This window comes from Geotrypetes seraphini, chromosome 5 (genome assembly GCF_902459505.1).
Source record: "Geotrypetes seraphini chromosome 5, aGeoSer1.1, whole genome shotgun sequence".
Classification (NCBI taxonomy): domain Eukaryota; kingdom Metazoa; phylum Chordata; class Amphibia; order Gymnophiona; family Dermophiidae; genus Geotrypetes; species Geotrypetes seraphini.
Genome location: NC_047088.1, coordinates 221481460 through 221499091, shown reverse-complemented (window position 1 = coordinate 221499091; position 17632 = coordinate 221481460). Strand labels below are relative to the sequence as shown.

The following is a 17632-nucleotide window of genomic DNA, read 5'->3' as shown; positions in this document are numbered from 1 at the left end:
CCCAACTCCACAGTTACTGATTTTAAATTAATAGTTTCAAAAGGCATGATTCACTAAGCTTTCTTTTCACCCCATAGACAGAGAATGGGAAAAAACCTTAATAAGATAAGCCATGAATGTATCAAATATCTGCTATAGTTTTTATAGGTTTTTAAAACAAACAAACAGAAATCTGCATTTATATTTTTCCTTTCCAAAGCATCTGACTGAGAACAAAGAAAGTTGAGCAAGCATTTATTAATGCTACATGCTTTCTTTAACAGAACACGGTGTTTGTAAGTTAGAAAACAGGAAAGTCACACTGATGTCTACAATATAACTTATACAAGCAGTCAGAGCTGACATTTCGCAATCCATTAAAGAGAACCATTTTCTTTCACATTGTTAAAAATATACCTTTGCTTTTCTGCAAAAAATACTTGCATTTATTGGGCTTTGCAGTCATAAGATAATGTTAACTTGACAGTTACTATAGGAGGTAATTTACCTCGGTGCAAAAAGACTCCATAAAGATTTTTGTGTGTGTGTGTGGGGGGGGGAAGAGGCAGTGAACTTTTACTTTTCAGAAAACATTTGGTTATATTGCATCTCCTTAGAAGACTTTATTTTCTTGACACCAGATTATTTTCTCAGGATTCCAGATCAAAGAAGGCTCAGGTGTATCCATTTAAAGCCTGAAAATGCACCCAGATCACTACTAGAGAAGCAGCCCAAATCCTTAGAGCAGCAGGCCAAGATCAAATAAAGACAAAGTTCAAAGCCCACTGCAAATCCTTTTGAACCTGGACATGTTACTTAACCCGTTATCGCCTCAAATGTAAACTTTGATTGTAACTATGCCAAGAACAGGGTAAAATACGTACTATACCTAAATGTAACTTGCCTTGAACCTTAGTTTGAGCTAAATCGAAATCCCCTATATTTAAAAATCCCGATTAATTGGATTTTTTTTAAAAAGTCTGTTGTAGGCATTACAAAAGTTTTTATCTTCTGTCCATATTCTAGACTCTGGTAATTTTTGACTGTCTGCCCTTACTTCTTGAGATGCTCTTTAAATAATCATCATTTTGTTTAGTTTCCTGTTTTGTTTATAGGATTTTTAAGGTTCCTTTTACTAAAGTGCACTATGGTGATCGTCTAACTGCTAAGCAACCCATGAGTATAAAGTAGGCTTCTCGGCATTTAGCATGTGGTAATTGTTGGTGCGCTCTAAATCGATTAGCACGCCTTAGTAAAAAGACCCCTTAATTTGGGGGGAGGGAGATATTATTGCTTTTTTCGCTTCAGGGGCAATGTCAGTAATGTGCACTATTATGCAATAGTGGACCCTCTAGCTCAATAGCGTGAACTATTGACAACAAAGGAAAAAACCAAAAATTTTGTTTTGGGTTCAAAATATGAAGTGAATTTGATCTCCTATCAACATGTAGATAAGTTTTATGAAATGTGAACAAAGGAATCTAGAGCAAAAGATTATACCTATTTGCCTATAAAACAAATTAAGGTCTTTTACTAAGCCACAGTAGAGGTTTTTACAGTGGCCCAGAGCCCTAAATGCTCCAACGCTGCTTTGACACTCATAGAATTCCTATGAGCGTTGGAGCAGCGTCAGAGCATTTAGTGCCCTGAGCAATGGTAGAGATCTCTACCGCAGCTTAGTAAAAAGGGACCTAATTTATTAAGACAGACAACTGTGGCGCATTGTGTGGTGCAGTGGTTAGAGCTACAGCCTTAGCACCTTGAGGTTGTGGGTTCAAAACCCTCTCTGCTCCTTGTGACCCTGGGCAAGTCATTTAATCCTCTCATTGCCACAGGTACACTAGAAAGAGTTTGAGCCCTCCGGGACAGGTAGGGAAATATATGCTAAAGTACCTGAATGTAAACCACTTAGGATATAAGTGGTACATAAATAAATAAAATTAAAATAAAATATAAACATTTATTCAGGTCCTTATCATTTATAATGAAATTACCATTTACTTGTACAAAGCAATTTTAAAAAGTATTAAGATCCAACATTCTAAATAGCCCTAGTTCTATCTATCTCTGTTTTAAACAATGACATTTTTCTCAAGCTTTACCAAGATGCTGTGCATATATTTGTTGCCCATAGAGGGTGGATACAAATTAAATCAATGATTTTTAAAAAGAAAACACAGATTTTTTTTTTTTAATTGGATATTTTAAAAATAGAGTTATCCTCAAAAAAGCATTTTATCTAAAGATAGTTTTCTATTTAAGATACATTATAGCCCAAAATTTATTCATCATGAAATAAGGATTAGTTTTTAATTATGTAGCATGAGGCTGTATATTCATGCAATGTTTACATTTTTGGTAAGTCTGGAGGGGTGGTGTAATTTCCACAATAATCCTGTTGTATGTGCTTGTATAACAGAAAAAGGGAATGTCTTTCTTGCAGAAACAATTGATAACTCAGGAAATGCACAGACAGCAGCTTACAGGAAGTAGCAGCAAAAGCTACAGTATAATGAAATGTGAACAAAAATTCAAATGTCTAGTACACAGTTTAGTCTCAGACAATGCTGCAAATGTATGCAAGATGACAAGAAGTTTAGAAGAGCCTGAAGAGAATACCAGGCTAATAACATATGGCTGCAGTGCTTATTTGCTTCAATTCCTAGCCAAAAACTTCAGTGTACCAGAAATAAAGACTAATGTTGTTGAAATTGCTGAATACCTCCATAACAATCATTTTGCTGCAGCAGCAGTAACTCTGAAAAGAATGGATGGCGCCAAGCTAACGCTCCTATAAGAATTCTGTATTAGACTGTTTTGAGCAGTATATCAAGGATTGGCCTTTTCTGATGCATCTGGTTGTAAATATTAAGATTATACTGGCAAGAATGAATGTAGAAAACCATGATTTAAATCAAGTCTTTCTGACCAGTGCTTTAAATTTTGATTTAAATCAAATTCACCCTATGCCCGTATATACTCTTCTACCTCCTGTACAGTGTCAGAAAGTGCAAAAGTCTGATCTCTTTCCAAACACTTTAAAATCTCCCGTTTGAAACTCAACCCTAGCTGTTTCCAAGACAAGACAGACAGAAAATGCGGCACACAGAGACATTGGCACATTTTAATTTGTTGGTCCTGTTTTTATTGTTGCAGTATCCTCAGGCCCCTTTGCTGAGATGAGGTTTCCTTGGGCTGCACTAGGTTTTAAAGGAATCTGACGAGCCCTTTGTTAGCACTATCTTATGAGGCCTTACATTCAGAGGAAGCTTTACCTGGCAACAGAAACTCTCAATCTCACTCCTCCAAAATGAGATGAGGCACAGTCCAAATTCTGGCTATATACATATAAACAATTACATAAGTCAATCACTGGGAGAAGAGAAGTGCTCTGTGTTTCTAAGGTTTTGTTGTTGGTCCTTTAGGACTCAATTCTATAAATGGCACTGAAAAGTTGGCACCTACTAAAATATGCACAAAGTAACTATATAATAAAGGGAAAATTCATCAATGTGTGCTACTGTTATTTTACCACAAGTCGTATTATTTTTGCATAGGGTCCCTTTCTATCCAGTGCACAAAATAGCACAACATGGTAAAATAACCCATCTTAACAGTAGTACACATTGCTGAATTCCCCTCTAAATGGCACACAGAAGTGGGATCTACGCCTAACAGCATGAGAATTTACACCAACTAAACCCTGGTTTAAATCCTTGGCATGGATCTCCCTTATTCTATAACAGTCCCCTTTTTGGAACCACATGTAAAATTTACGTGCAAATCCTGGCGTTTAAACATATACACATACATTTTAGTTGATGCCAGTTAGCACGAAAACTGATTAGTACCCAGTTATTGGCACTAATTGGTTTGTTCACAAATTGGGCACAGCTTGTAGCGCCATTTATAGAATTAGGCCATTCATGTTCTCTTTTAACACAGTCTGATGCTTCAAATGAATGGAAAAAAAAGAGTCAGTGGTTATACCCTGTGGTAAGTTGGGTTTTTTGTTGTTTTTTTTTAGGTTGGCAATGGCACTTAAATTATTCACATATAGTCAGCCAAGCTAAATATATGAGTGATTACTAAGCTATACACATAATAATAATCTGATGCAATCCCTACATCTAAGTTGTTTAATGTCAGACAACATGTTTCTGTGTCTAAATTAGTTACTGTATATGGTTGTGTAGTTGACTGGATCATCCACCCTCTGCTCCAGCATTTATACATTTAAGTATTCACCTCTAAGGCCCTGATTCTATAAAGTCTGCCTTAAATTAGGTGCCAATTTTGATGCCTAACTCAATAAGTTTAATTGGTGCCGATATTGGTACTCAACACCTCACAATCAGCTTTAATTAGACGTAATTGAAAGGCGCCTATTCCAAAAACCTCTGTGCTTTAAAGAATAGGCGCCTAGCCCAAAGCGTCTACATTAAATGTGGGTTATGGTTAGGTCGCTCTTTGTGAATCAGGTGCCGTTAGGCTCCGATATCAGCATCTAACTTTAGACATAGAAAACCCTGGTATAAATTGGGGACACTTAAATGTAAAAATCCTGAGCGCCACCTATAATGAGTGCTTGAGTTGTATAGAATTGGTGTTGACAATCTTTATAGCATCTGGGCCTAAATGTATAACTACTTTTGAATATTGACCCAAGCAACTTTATTGAGTGATTAGAGCAGAATACAAAAGCTGTTATCTCCACTGGAAAAATAGGTACCCGTTTGCAACTACTACAGTAGGGTCTCTGTATTCACGGGTAATACAGTCCAAGACCTGTGGTTATGTGAAACTGTGGATAATAGCGAATGCTATTATACCTTAGGCTTCAATATCCGAAGTTTACATGGCCCAAGTACCCCCCCCACACACACACACACACTGCATCTCACTATGCCCTCAGCCTCTCTCAGCCTACCTCCTCAAATCAAATTGCAGGGGTTAGGTTCCAGCAGTACACATGCCTCAAAACCGCAGAAAGTGAACAATGGATTGTACTGGGAAAAATAGGGTTAGGTTCCTGCATGGAACAGTACTTGGAGTACCTGTAGATGCTTGTAATTTGCTCTTCGGATACTTGGGGGCCATATCTGGAAGCGAACAGCATGGAAACATTTTTTTTTTTTTAACAGCAGATCTTTAAATGCACAAACTGCAGCACAAATGAAGAATATTAGTCTCGATTGATATTTGATTAGGAAGGTATATAACATAATTAAGCCTCTCTTCTGACAGAGCCAAAGCTAAAAAGAACAAAGAATGATGACAACCACCTTCGTGTAGCAGTATTGTACGCCTCTTATTCCTATATCCCTATCTGTAATTTGCAACCCATCTTATATACTAAGGGCCGGTGACAGGTCAAAGGTGCGCCCAGACAACTGAGCACAAGGCGGAAGCCCGCGCCGGAGAAAAACAGTGTTTTAAGGGGCTCCGATGGGGGGCAACCCCCCCCACTTTACTGAATACAGATCGCGCCGGCGTTGGGGGGGGTTGGGGGTTGTAAACCCCCACATTATACTGAAAACTTCACTTTTTCCCTAAAAAACAGGGAAAAACTGAACCCCCAACCCCCCCACAATGCCAGCGCAATCTGTATTCAGTAAAGTGGGGGGGGGGTTCTCCACGAACACCCCCCCCCCCGTCGGAGCCCCTTAAACACTGTTTTTCTTTGGCGTGGGCTTTCGCCTTGCACTCAGTTGTCTTGGTGTGCCTTTGTCGGCGCGCGCTTTTGTCTATGAACCCTAAGATTTCTGCAACTGGTACTGGTATCAGCTGGTATCTCCAAAACTGATGCTGGTCACATGTCAATCGGGTACCAGCATCGGTTGCAGAATCGTTTTTAACAGTGTTTTCAGCTTAAGTTAGGTACCTAATTTAAGGCACTGTTTATAGAATCTAAGCCTAAATTGTTAAGGAAACAAAAAAAGGCAAGGGCTGGATTTTTTAAAAAATGCTAAACACAATGACAATATTTCCAAACTTGTAGAAAGTGACAGCGTGAAATGCATCTTTATTTCCAACAGCAAAAATCTACATTCTCATGACGTGTATATTTATGGGGTTGTTCTATATTGAATAGGTCGTAGAAATAGCCCAGGGTGAATAGCATATGTTATGGTAAACTGGCCATGTCATTTAGATTGTCCGGTAAGCATAGATGGCTAGAGCCTACGTGATCTTTAACAAGAGAGTTATCGGAGCTAAAAGTATGCAAAAATATTGCAGAACAAACAGCTAAAACGCATCCTGAAAACTCTTAAAATGCCAAATTAGCATGTCCTAAGAACAGAGCCCTGGCACAAAAATGTAGGAGCCTCCTTCAAGAAAGGGAGAGATGAAGCAATAGGCAATATGCCCCACACTAACAAAGACACTTTCTCTGGCTGTACTCTCAAACTGCTTGGCCGAGCCCAGTACCCTAACAGAACTCTCATAACTGACATTGAGTCTTTTTACAGTGCTCTGAATACTGCCAGTTTTCAGACTCCTAAATCAAGGGAACAGGGCTTCTATTGAGAGGAAATGGCCTTACCCGGGGGTGGGGTGGGGTGAGGGTAGGTGTACCTTTTCAGCTCAATGCTTCTAGGAAGATACCCATATCATCTGAGAAGCCGCTGTAAGCGATGGCATTAAAAAGCACCAACATTCTAATTATTGATTGTAGTTACACTAAAATTACAATTTTAGAAAGTAAATTTTAATAATAATTCATATTTTCATAGTTGGTTATATATCTGCAAATCAAAATGACTCACTGATATTCTTTATTTTCCCAATTATTAGAAAATCACTTAAGATTATACTCTTCAGTATAGGTGGTTTTAAAATTTATATACATTTTTCTAAATTGACAAAAGTAGGCATAGAACCGTTTGATTCCAGTCAGTTTAGAGTCTATTTCAGAACATCAAAAACTAACAAGCTATTGAACATTTTATAAATTATTTGCTGGCACAATCAGAATTGAATCCTACGGGAAGCAGGTTAGACAGAAAACCTGTAAAATTATAGAGGAAACTACCTAACATGCAGGTAAATCAATGTATGACTTTCTTCAGAAATGTTTCAAATGGTAAAGCACTTGGTGACATGATGACATGATCGAGACATTCAAGTACGTCACAGGTCGTGTAGAGGTAGAAAACGATATATTCTTTCCCAAGGGACCCTCGGTCACAAGGGGGCACCCGCTCAAACTCAGAGGAGGGAAATTTAGTGGTGACATCAGGAAGTATTTCTTCACAGAAAGGGTGATAGATCACTGGAACAAACTTCCGGTGCAGGTGATCAAGGCCACCAGTGTGCTCGACTTTAAGAATAAATGGGACATCCACGTGGGATCCCTGCGACGGTCGAGTTAAGGAACTAAGTCATTAGCACTCAGACTTAATAGGGTGGGTAAATGGAGTGGGCAGACTTGATGGGCAGTGGCCCTTTTCTGCCGTCATCTTTCTATGTTTCTATGTTCTATGTTTGGTGCTCCCTTTACTAAGTTGCGCTAATGGGTTTAGCTCATACGAATTGTTAGTGCACACAAAATGCTAAAAAGCCTATTTTATTCCTATGAGCTTCTTAGCATTTAGTCTCAGATTCTAAACATGGTGCCGTTAGGAAGGTGTCTAAGTTAATTGTTTTAATTGGCTATTAACGGTGTGGTAATTGACTGCACCATCAAAAAATGATTAAAAGCAAAAGAAAAGAGTAGGTGCTACGAGGCACCTACAAAACAAGGTGTTAGAATCGCATCTATGCAGATGCTTTGCAGCGCCGATTTGCAGTACTGCGTTCAGTTCTGGTCTCCTTATCTCAAGAAAGATATAGTGGCGCTAGAAAAGGTTCAAAGAAGAGCGGCCAAGATGGTAAAGGGGATGGAACTCCTCTCATATGAGGAAGGACTAAAATGGTTAGGGCTCTTCAGCTTGGAAAAGAGACGGCTGAGGGGAGATATGATTGAAGTCTACAAAATCCTGAGTGAAGTAGAACGGGTACAAGTGGATCGATTTTTCACTCCGTCAAAAATTACAAAGACTAGGGGACACTCGAAGTTACAGGGAAATACTTTTAAAACCAATAGGAGGAAATTTTTTTTCACTCAGAGAATAGTTAAGCTCTGGAATGCGTTGCCAGAGGTTGTGGTAAAAGCATATAGCTGGTTTTAAGAAAGGTTTGGACAAGTTCCTGTTGGAAAAGTTCATAGTCTGTTATTGAGAAAGACATGGGGGAAGCCACTGCTTGCCTTGTATCGGTAGCATGGAATATTGCTATTACATGGGTTTTGGCCAGGTACTAATGACCTGGAATGGCCACCGTGAGAATGGGCTACTGGGCCTAATAGACCATTGGTCTGACCCAGTAAGGCTATGCTTATGTTCTTATGTTCACCACTTTTAGAATCAGAGCCTTACTGGCAAATTCTATATAGTCTGCTTAAAGTTAGGCACTTACATCGGCGTAGCTAGTCATGTAGGCACCTAACTTAATTAATAGGCTTAGACCCTCCTTTACAAAGTTGCACTAGCGTTTTTAGTGCCAGCCACAGTGGCATGACCTAACAAAAAAACATAAGAACATAAGAATTGCCACTGCTGGGTCAGACCAGCGGTCCATCATGCCCAGCAGTCCGCTCACGCGGTGGCCCTCTGGTCAAAGACCAGCACCCTACCTGAGACTAGTCCTACCAGCGTACCTCCTTGTTCATTATGAACTTTTGTCTAACTTTGTCTTGAATCCCTGGAGGGTGTTTTCCCCTATGACAGACTCCGGAAGAGCGTTCCAGTTTTCTACCACTCTCTGGCTGAAGAAGAACTTCCTTAAATTCATGCGGAATCTATCCCCTTTCAACTTTAGAGTGCCCTCTCGTTCTCCCTACCTTGGAGAGGGTGAACAACCTGTCCTTATCTACTAAGTCTATTCCCTTCAGTACATTGAATGTTTCGATCATGTCCCCTCTCAATCTCCTCTGTTCGAGGGAGAAAAGGGCCAGTTTCTCTAATATTTCACTGTATGGCAACTCCTCCAGCCCCTTAACCATCTTAGTCGCTCTTCTCTGGATCCTCTCAACATTTACAGGAATTCTATGAGTGCTGTGGACAGTAGTAAAAAACTAGCGTGGCTTTATAAAGGAGGGGATTAATCAACACCAATAATTGCCACTTAATACCTCATAATTGGCTTTACTTGGTCTTAATTGAAAGGTGCTTAACTCAAAGACATGATTCTACTCTATAAAAAAGGTACCTAGTCCAAAGTGCCTACTAAAAGTGGATGTGTTTTTGAGTTAGGCACTTCTTTGTTAATTAGGTGTCAGGCGCCTAATTTAGGGCTTCTTTTACAAAGCTGCGGTAGAGGTTTCTACTATGGGCCAGCAAGGTAAATGCTTCAACGCTCATAGGAATTTTATGAGCATTGGAATAGAGAAGGACATGAGGACAAATCTGTCCCCGCAGGAACTTAATTTCCCTGTCCCATCCCCACGAGTTTTGTCGCAGTCCCTGCCCCATTCCTGTAAACTAAGCCTTAACCATACAAACCTTGAACACTTAAGGTTTTAAAGTGTTTGAGGCTTGTGCAGATGAGGACAGAGCTTGCAGGAATGGAGCAGGGACAGGAAAAGAACTCGCTGGGATGGGAAAATGAGTTCCCACGGGGATAGGGAAAAATTTGTTCCAGTGTCATTCTCTACATTGGAGTATTTACCTCACTGGCCCACAGAAGAAACCTCTACTGCAGTTTTGTAAAAGCCAGCATTAGATATTTAGGCAAAGAAATCACTGGCATAAATTGGGTGCACCTATAGTTAGGATGCCAAGAGATGCCGAAGCCTGCTTAGGTGGCACTAATAATGATTCTGTACAGTACAGCTTTTATAGAATTATGTGTAATGCCATACTAGTTGGCATTGATTTTTTTAGGTGGACCATATAGAATCAGGCCCTTAATGTGTGCTAAATCCATTAGCGCACCTTAGTAAAAGGAGTCCTTGGTTACGTAGACAAAATAATCTTGCCACTTTCTAACATGGCACGGAAGACTTGATAACAAAGCTTTAGAAAAGAGAAAAGCATATTTCTAGGTCATATGTATATGTTAATTTTTGAAGCCTCATGCCAAAAATATTGATATTTTTAAATAGTTAAAATGATTGTGAATAATGCTACATTTTTTTAAAAAAAACCTTTCTGTTCTACATTTAGGGCTCCTTTTATCAAGGTGCGCTACGGGGGTTAACGCGTCGGACATTTCATCACGCGCTAACCCCCGCGGCAAGCCAAAATACTAAAACCTCATCAATGGAGTCGTTAGCGACTAGCGCAGAAGGCGGTTTAACATGCTGTATTCTGCGTGTTTAAACCCCTACCGCGCCTTGATAAAAGGACCCCTTAGTTATCACAATGCATTGTTGGCAAATAATGGGGTCATTTTACTAAGGCACACTACCGTTTTAGCGCACGCTAAATTGCATGTGCTGAACGCTAACGCATCCATTATATTCTATGGATGCGTTAGCGTTTAGCGTGCGCTAAAACGACTAGCGCGCTTTAGTAAAAGGAACCCAATGTGAAACCCCCCCAAAAAAATATTTAAAGTTCATAGAAAGTTCTAATGCTCTTTTATACCCTTTTTTATCTAAATCTTACAAAATTCATGTTGTGATGGCTTAGAATATTAGAAATGATAATTTACACTAGGGCTTCCCAAGTCCAGTCCTCAAGATCTACTGGCAGACCAGGTTTTCAGGTTATCCACAATGAATATGCATGAGAGAGAGATTTGCATACCAAGGAGGCAGTGCAGGCAAATCTCTCTCATGCATATTCATTGTGGATATTCTGAAAATCTGGCCTGCCGGTAGATCTTGAGGACCGGACTTGGCAGCCCTGATTTACACCATATCTCACGGAATAAAAGGGGATGGGGAGGGATCATGGACTTAATATACTGCCTTTCTGTGGTAAATCAAAGTGAACTGTTAAAACTGACAGGCTGCTTTTGTATGTCTAAGTTATTGAAAAACTACTGATAAATTACTGGTACTGCTAAACATTTCTATATAACTAGTAGGTGAACACAGCATAGATATAGATATATAAAGTACACACAGCCCCTGCGCCATAAAGCTTATCGCCATACCTAATGGTTAGAGAAAACTGTGGTGTAAACTTTTAACTTTTTCCAGAGAAAGGAAAATGGTAAAACCAGAGAACATAATTTGAGGTTGAGGGATGGGAGACTCAAGAGCAATGTAAGGAAATTCTTCTTTACGGAGAGGGTGGTGGATGCCTGGAATGCGCTCCCGAGAGAAGTGGTGGAGAGGAAAATGGTGACGGAGTTCAAAAAAGCGTATGATGGACACAGAGGATCTAGAATCAGAAAATAATAGTAAATATTGAAGAACTAAGGCCAGTACTGAGCAGACTTGCACGGTCTGTGTCTGTATATGGCCGTTTGGTGGAGGATGGGCTGGGGAGGGCTTTAATGGCTGGGAGGGTGTAGATGGACTGGAGTGAGCTTTGAAGGAGACTTCAGTAGTTGGAATCTAAGAACAGTACTAGGCAGAGCTTTGGATTCTTACCCAGAAATAGCTAAGAAGAAGAAGGAAAAAGAAAAAAAACAACAACTAACAACTTCTGTGGAAAATACACTTTTCAATAGTTTAGGGTATATAATAAACTGCACTGTGAGCTGTTATTTTCAAACAGCAGGAATGCAGACTAAGTGGAAAAAATTATCATGAACTTAGTAATAAGGATGTGCCAAGGAAATCAAGGAAGCCATAATGTCAGAAGGAGAGAGGAAGTAGAGAATGACATGGGGACAAATTTTTCTCTGTCCCCGCAGGAACTCAATTTCCCCATCCCGTTCCCATGAGTTTTCTCGCTGTCCCTGTCCCATTCCTGTAAGCTCTGCCTTAACTGCACAAGCCTCGAACACTTATGATTTTAAAGTGTTTGAGGCTTGCAGGAATGGGGCAGGGACAGGAAAAGAACTCGCCGGGACAGGAAAATGAGTTCCCGCGGGAATAGGGAAAAATTTGTCCCCCGTGTCATTCTCTACGAGGAAGGCATGACACAGGGTAGGATAGAACTCTGGCCTTCAAAAACTGCAAAAAAGTTTACCCCCCTCCTTTATCAAGCTGCGCTAGAGGTTTTTAGTTTGGGTTGGTGAGGTGAATGCTCTGACGCTCATAAAAATTCTATTAGCGTCAGAGCATTTACTGTGCCGGCCTGCACAGAAACCTCTAGTGCAACTTGATAAAAGTGGCCATTAGTTATCAAATTAACCAGGTTTTTAGACCCATACCTTAATAAAAAGGAAAGTAAAAGACAACACAATGGAGTTTATTTGATTGAAGAACCTGGTTGGTTTGCATGTATATATTACATTGATATATTGAAGTCAATTTTTCAGATTCCCTGTGATGCTTGTAGGTCTTAAAAAAAAAAAAAAAAAAAATTCCCCATGCCTAACATACCAGGATAGTCCTAGACTTGGCCCTTTCTCCAACCTGAGCTTTCAGATGGGTTATAATTTCTCTAAGGGTTAGTAAATAGGTACCTATAGAGAATCTCTTTGAAATTACATTACATTAGTGATTTCTATTCCGCCATTACCTTGCAGTTCAAGGCGGATTACATCCAAACTAAAACAAGAATTACATTTCAACTTTGAAGTAATAGATTAAACGATGAGATAAAATTTTAAGGGAGAATTATGGGTTTTAGATAATGTTTGGTAACTAGAAAAATTAGGGAGTACTAAGGGTTTATAAAGTGTTGGATGTTGGGTTAGGATTGTTGTGCTGGATAACAGCAGACAGACTCTGGAGGATGGAAATTTCCTACTCCTGGTAGAACATTTCAGCCTTCCAAGAAACTGCAAGAAGCAGCAGCAGGTACTGTAAAAAGGAAAAAATTATGTTGAGAAACAGCACCTTGCCTGATGTGGACCAGCATAAAATATGGTAATGGTGCTTATTTTAGAAGCTCTGTTCACATTGTAGATGTGCATAAACCACCATTTAGACATTTTTTTTAATTGCATAAACGCCTCAATCCTTATTTTACAAAGCCAGGATGTCAACATGCAAAAACTGAACCCTCCCCCCCAACCCCCCCCCCCAAACAAAAACCCATGCATATGGAAAGGGGATGTGGTATCGGCATGCCAGGCCAAAGTAAATTTTAATCATCTTAAAACTTTCAGTTGTCCATAAAGTTTACTTCATTGTATTTATTAATATCCCTGATGCAGATTAACTTCAAAACATATCATGTCGGAATAAAATTGAAGCTGAAGCTCTATAAATATATCAATTTCTTGTTTGATATGAATACAATATAATAAATTTTATGGACAGTTTAAAGTTTTAAGATGGTTAAAAATTTTAAAAATTAAAGAATTTTTGGACCAATGATGAGAGAGAGAGAGCTGGTTTTGATGGACTAAGGTGGGGCTTTTTACCTACAATACTCTCCCAATTTGATGATTAAATTTTTTTCATAAATGATATTATAGAGGGCTATTTGATGATTTCTCTTCATAATATTTCAATCTAAGGGAGTTTATTACTTTTAAAAGGCAACATAAGTGTTTCTGTAATCAGCCCAAGTAGTGCACAAATTCTCATGTATAAATTTGCACATCTGCTTCTACTCTGCCAAACGGGCCTGGAAATGCCTACAAGCAGATCTCCATGCAATTTTATAAAAGGTTTTACATTTGGAGAAACCTTTTTAAAATTATCCCCTAAGGGAGGGATTCGTCAAGGTGCGGATTTAGCAACCTGTGTTCAGTGGCGTACCAAGGGGGGGGGGCAGTCCGCCCCGGGTGCCAGCCCTGAGGGGGTGTTCCCGGCTTTGCCGCTCAGTCCCCCCCCACGCCCGAAGGACCGCTCGCCCCACTGACCTTCCAGCACACCTATGAAGCAGCCCGCAGCAGGATCGCGACGTCAGCAATCCCTGAGCTGCTTGGGCGCTGCTTCCTGCGCCGCGGTCCCGCCCCTCCTCTGATGTCAGAGGAGGGGGCGGGACCGCGGCGCAGGAAGCAGCTCCTAAGCAGCGCAGGGATAGCTGATGTCGCGATCCTGCTGCGGCTGCTTCATAGGTAGTGCGGGGAGGCCAGGGGGGCGAATGGTCCTTCGGGGTGGGTCCAGGGTGGGGCGGGCAGGCAGGCTTTCAAGGGGGAGGGGGGGTGACAGGCAGGCAGGCCTTCATGGGGGGGTGCAGGCCTTCGGGGGGGGTGCAGACCTTCAAGGGGGTGCAGGCCTTCAAGGGGGGACAGGCCTTCAAGGGGGGGGACAGGCCTACAATGGGGTGGGACAGGCCTTCAAGGAGGGGGACAGGCTTTCAGGGGGGGTGCAGGCCTTCGGGGGGGTGCCATCCTTCAAGGGGGTGCAGGCCTTCAAGGGGGGGACAGGCCTTCAAGGGGGGGACAGGCAGGCAGGCCTTCAAGTGGGGGGACAGGCCTTCGGGGGGGTGCAGGCCTTCGGGGGGGTGCAGGCCTTCAAGGGAGGGGACAGGCCTTCAAGGGGGGGACAGGCCTTCAGGGGGGTGCAGGCCTTTGGGGGGGTGCCAACCTTCAAGGGGGTGCAGGCCTTCAAAGGGGGGACAGGCCTTCAAGGGGGGACAGGCAGGCAGGCCTTCAAGGGGGGGTCAGGCCTTCAAGGGGGGGACAGGCCTTCAGGGGGGTGCAGACCTTCAAGGGGGGGGACAGGCCTACAAGGGGGTGGGACAGGCCTTCAAGGGGGGTGCAGGCCTTCAAGGGGGGACAGGCAGACCTTTAAGGGGGGACAGGCAGACCTTTAAGGGGGGACAGGCCTTTGGGGGGGATCCTGGTTTAGAAGTACACAGAGGGAAGGGGGTGTTCAAAGAGACGTGCATATGCCAAACTTTGGGGGGGAAATAAATAATGGGTCTGAAAATAGAGGAGAGGGAGAGAGATGATGGACCATGGGATTTAGGGAGGGAAGGAACAGAAAGGGAGAGAAATTGGACACAAGGGATGGTGTGGAGGAGGGATAGAGATACTGGATAGAAGGGTAATTGGGAAAAGAAAGGGAGAGATGGTGGACTCTGGGGTGGTGGGGAAAGAGGGAGAGATGCTGGATGAAAGGGTAGTTAAGAAAAGGTGGATCTGTGGAGGGAGATGAAAAAAGGAAAGATACCAGACTTCCTGGGGAGGGAAGGGAAATGGAAAGGGAGGACAGAGTTGGCAGATGGATGGTTAGCATGCAGAAAGAAGAAAGAAGGAGACCCTGGCAAGCAAGTTATCGGAAGAAAACCAGAGCCTTGGACCAACAAGATTTGAAATATAACCAGACAACAAAAGGTAGAAAAATTAATTTTATTTTCTGTTTTGTGATTATAATATGTCAGATTTGAAATGTGTATCCTGCCAGAGCTGGTGTTGGACTGCAAACGTGAGCTAGGATTTAACAGAGAGAGGAAAAGTCCTTTTTGTTTCTTTATTTTATTTACACCATAGCGCCAGTGTGGTTAGGAGAAGCCAAAGGGGGGTGAAAAAGCTATAAAACCCACCAGGAGTTTTGAAAAAAATCACCCAATTGGGCAGGAAAATCGAATTGAAAAACCAATTCAATAGGCTGAATCGAATCAAAATTTTTTTTTCCTGAATCTGGCAGCATTAGTTTGCGCTACTGTCTTAGACTTTAGGACCTGGGATTGGGGAGAGATGGCATCCTCAGTACTTTATAATGCAAGTGAAACGAGGATTTGGTCAGACTTTTGAAGGGTCTGCAGAAAAAAATATTGTATAGGTCGGGGACATGAGACAGCAGGAAATGGGAACTTTTCTTCCTTCTATTTTTGTGAATGGAAAGGCTGAGGATGTCAGAGAGTTCAGTTAAAATATGTGCTTTATAAGAAAATATAATAATGTGTTTTATAAAGTTTATAGCATAGCTGGCCTACCCAGTGAGGTGTTCCTAGTGGTGGTGGTGGCAGCGTGTCAATGTGTTGAGAGGAAGAGGTGGTCTGGGAAATTCTGCTGAGCAAACTCCGGGCCCATTTCCACCCCCCAGTTAGTCCACTCCACTCAACTGGTTCACACACTGAGTGGGTCTTTGGGTGTTGTTTTAGAATCTCTTCCAGTGGTTTATCAGTATCTCCTTCTGGTCCAAGGAAGGAAACTTTGTTATCCTTAGCATTGACCTACAGAATATGTTTGTACAGCACTGCTTATGTGGCATTAGGCTATGTAGTGATCGAAAGAAATAAACAGACCTTTGCACATTTTTGCACTATATGGTGGGTGTATGAGGAGATTCACATTTCCTGCACAGCTAAGTCCATGTGAAGTTACCTTGTGCTGTATTTGACATCTAGCAAGGTCTCTGTTTGAAAGGAAAGATCTAAACTTAAAAATGAAGTGGCCAGAAGTTATGGTAAAAGCAGATAGTGTAGCTGGTTTTAAGAAAGATTTGGACAAATTTCTGGAGGAAAAGTCCATAATCTGTTATTAAGACATGGGGGAAGTGTCTGCTTGCCCTGGATCGGTAGCATGGAATGTTGCTACTCTTTGGGTTTTGACCAGGTATTAGTGTCCTGGATTGGCTACCATGAGAATGGGCTACTGGGCATGATGAACCATTGGTCTGACCCAGTTAGGCTATTCTTATGTTATGTTCTCATCTGTAGGGGCCTTTGTTTTCACTTTTTATTTTAATGTATTTTTTTTCTGGGAACTTATCAATGTTTTTTTTATAATGGAAGAGAATTAATGTGTGTTGGATGAGGGGGTAACTAATTTCTTCAGCTAAATAATTCAATCCACCTCAAACAGACATAGGAGAACTCACGCACCATTCACACACCCTCCAACCAAAAACATCGAAAGAAAAAAAACTGTTCGACAACCTCCTAGCCATTCGAGCTGCAACACTCGACCCCCAACTCTACAACCAATTGACATCGACCATAGACTGCAAAACCTTCAAAAAAAAAAATAAAAACCTTTCTATTCAAAAAACACATAAAACCGAACTAACACAATCAGAACTGTCCCAAACATCACCTGCAACTACTCCATATGTACTTCTGATGTCATGACAATTCAGACATAATTTATGTTATGTTATGTTTGGAATATAAGAAAATTTTCACTGCCTGTTCTATTCTGACCATTTATTATGTTTCATGGTCATTACAAAAAATATTTTTTTACATGGGGGGGGGTGTCAAAAAATGATGGGCCCCGGGTGCCACATACCCTAGGTACGCCACTGCCTGTGTTATCCCAGTACCACAGGTTGCTGAATCCCATTTTGTAGGAATAATGCTGCTTGCAAGCCACCTCACAAGCAGTGTTATTCCTGTGGCTCAAGAGCATCAGGCCATACCTCCCAGGCTGCAGGGATGAATTCCCCCCTCCCCAGCTCCCCAGTGGCTACCTCATAATTGCTGAGGGGAGTCCTCCGGTGGGGTCCAGGGGGGTTAGCCATGAGCGATGCTCAGTTGCTCCTGGCCACCCTGGTGCCACAGTCATAATGGTGCCACAGTCATAATGGTGCCCCTAGCGGCAGTTTTCCATGACTATCGCTATTTCCATGCTGCTAGGGGTACCATTTTGACTGTGGCACTGGAGCGGCCAGGCATGATTGGGCATTGTTCCTGGCCAGCTC

At 41.6% G+C, this 17632-nt stretch overlaps 1 protein-coding gene across 4 annotated transcripts in view; it reads right to left on the bottom strand.

Moving 5' to 3' along the window:
• Positions 1 to 12749: 12749 nt before the first annotated feature.
• Positions 12750 to 17632, bottom strand: part of CACNB4 (calcium voltage-gated channel auxiliary subunit beta 4) — a 323418-nt gene continuing 318535 nt past the window's right edge. For all 4 annotated transcript variants that reach the window (XM_033946679.1, XM_033946680.1, XM_033946682.1 and 1 more), the window contains one exon: positions 12750 to 12889. The gene's annotated coding sequence lies outside the window, so the exon portion shown is untranslated. The remainder of the gene's footprint in view (positions 12890 to 17632) is intronic.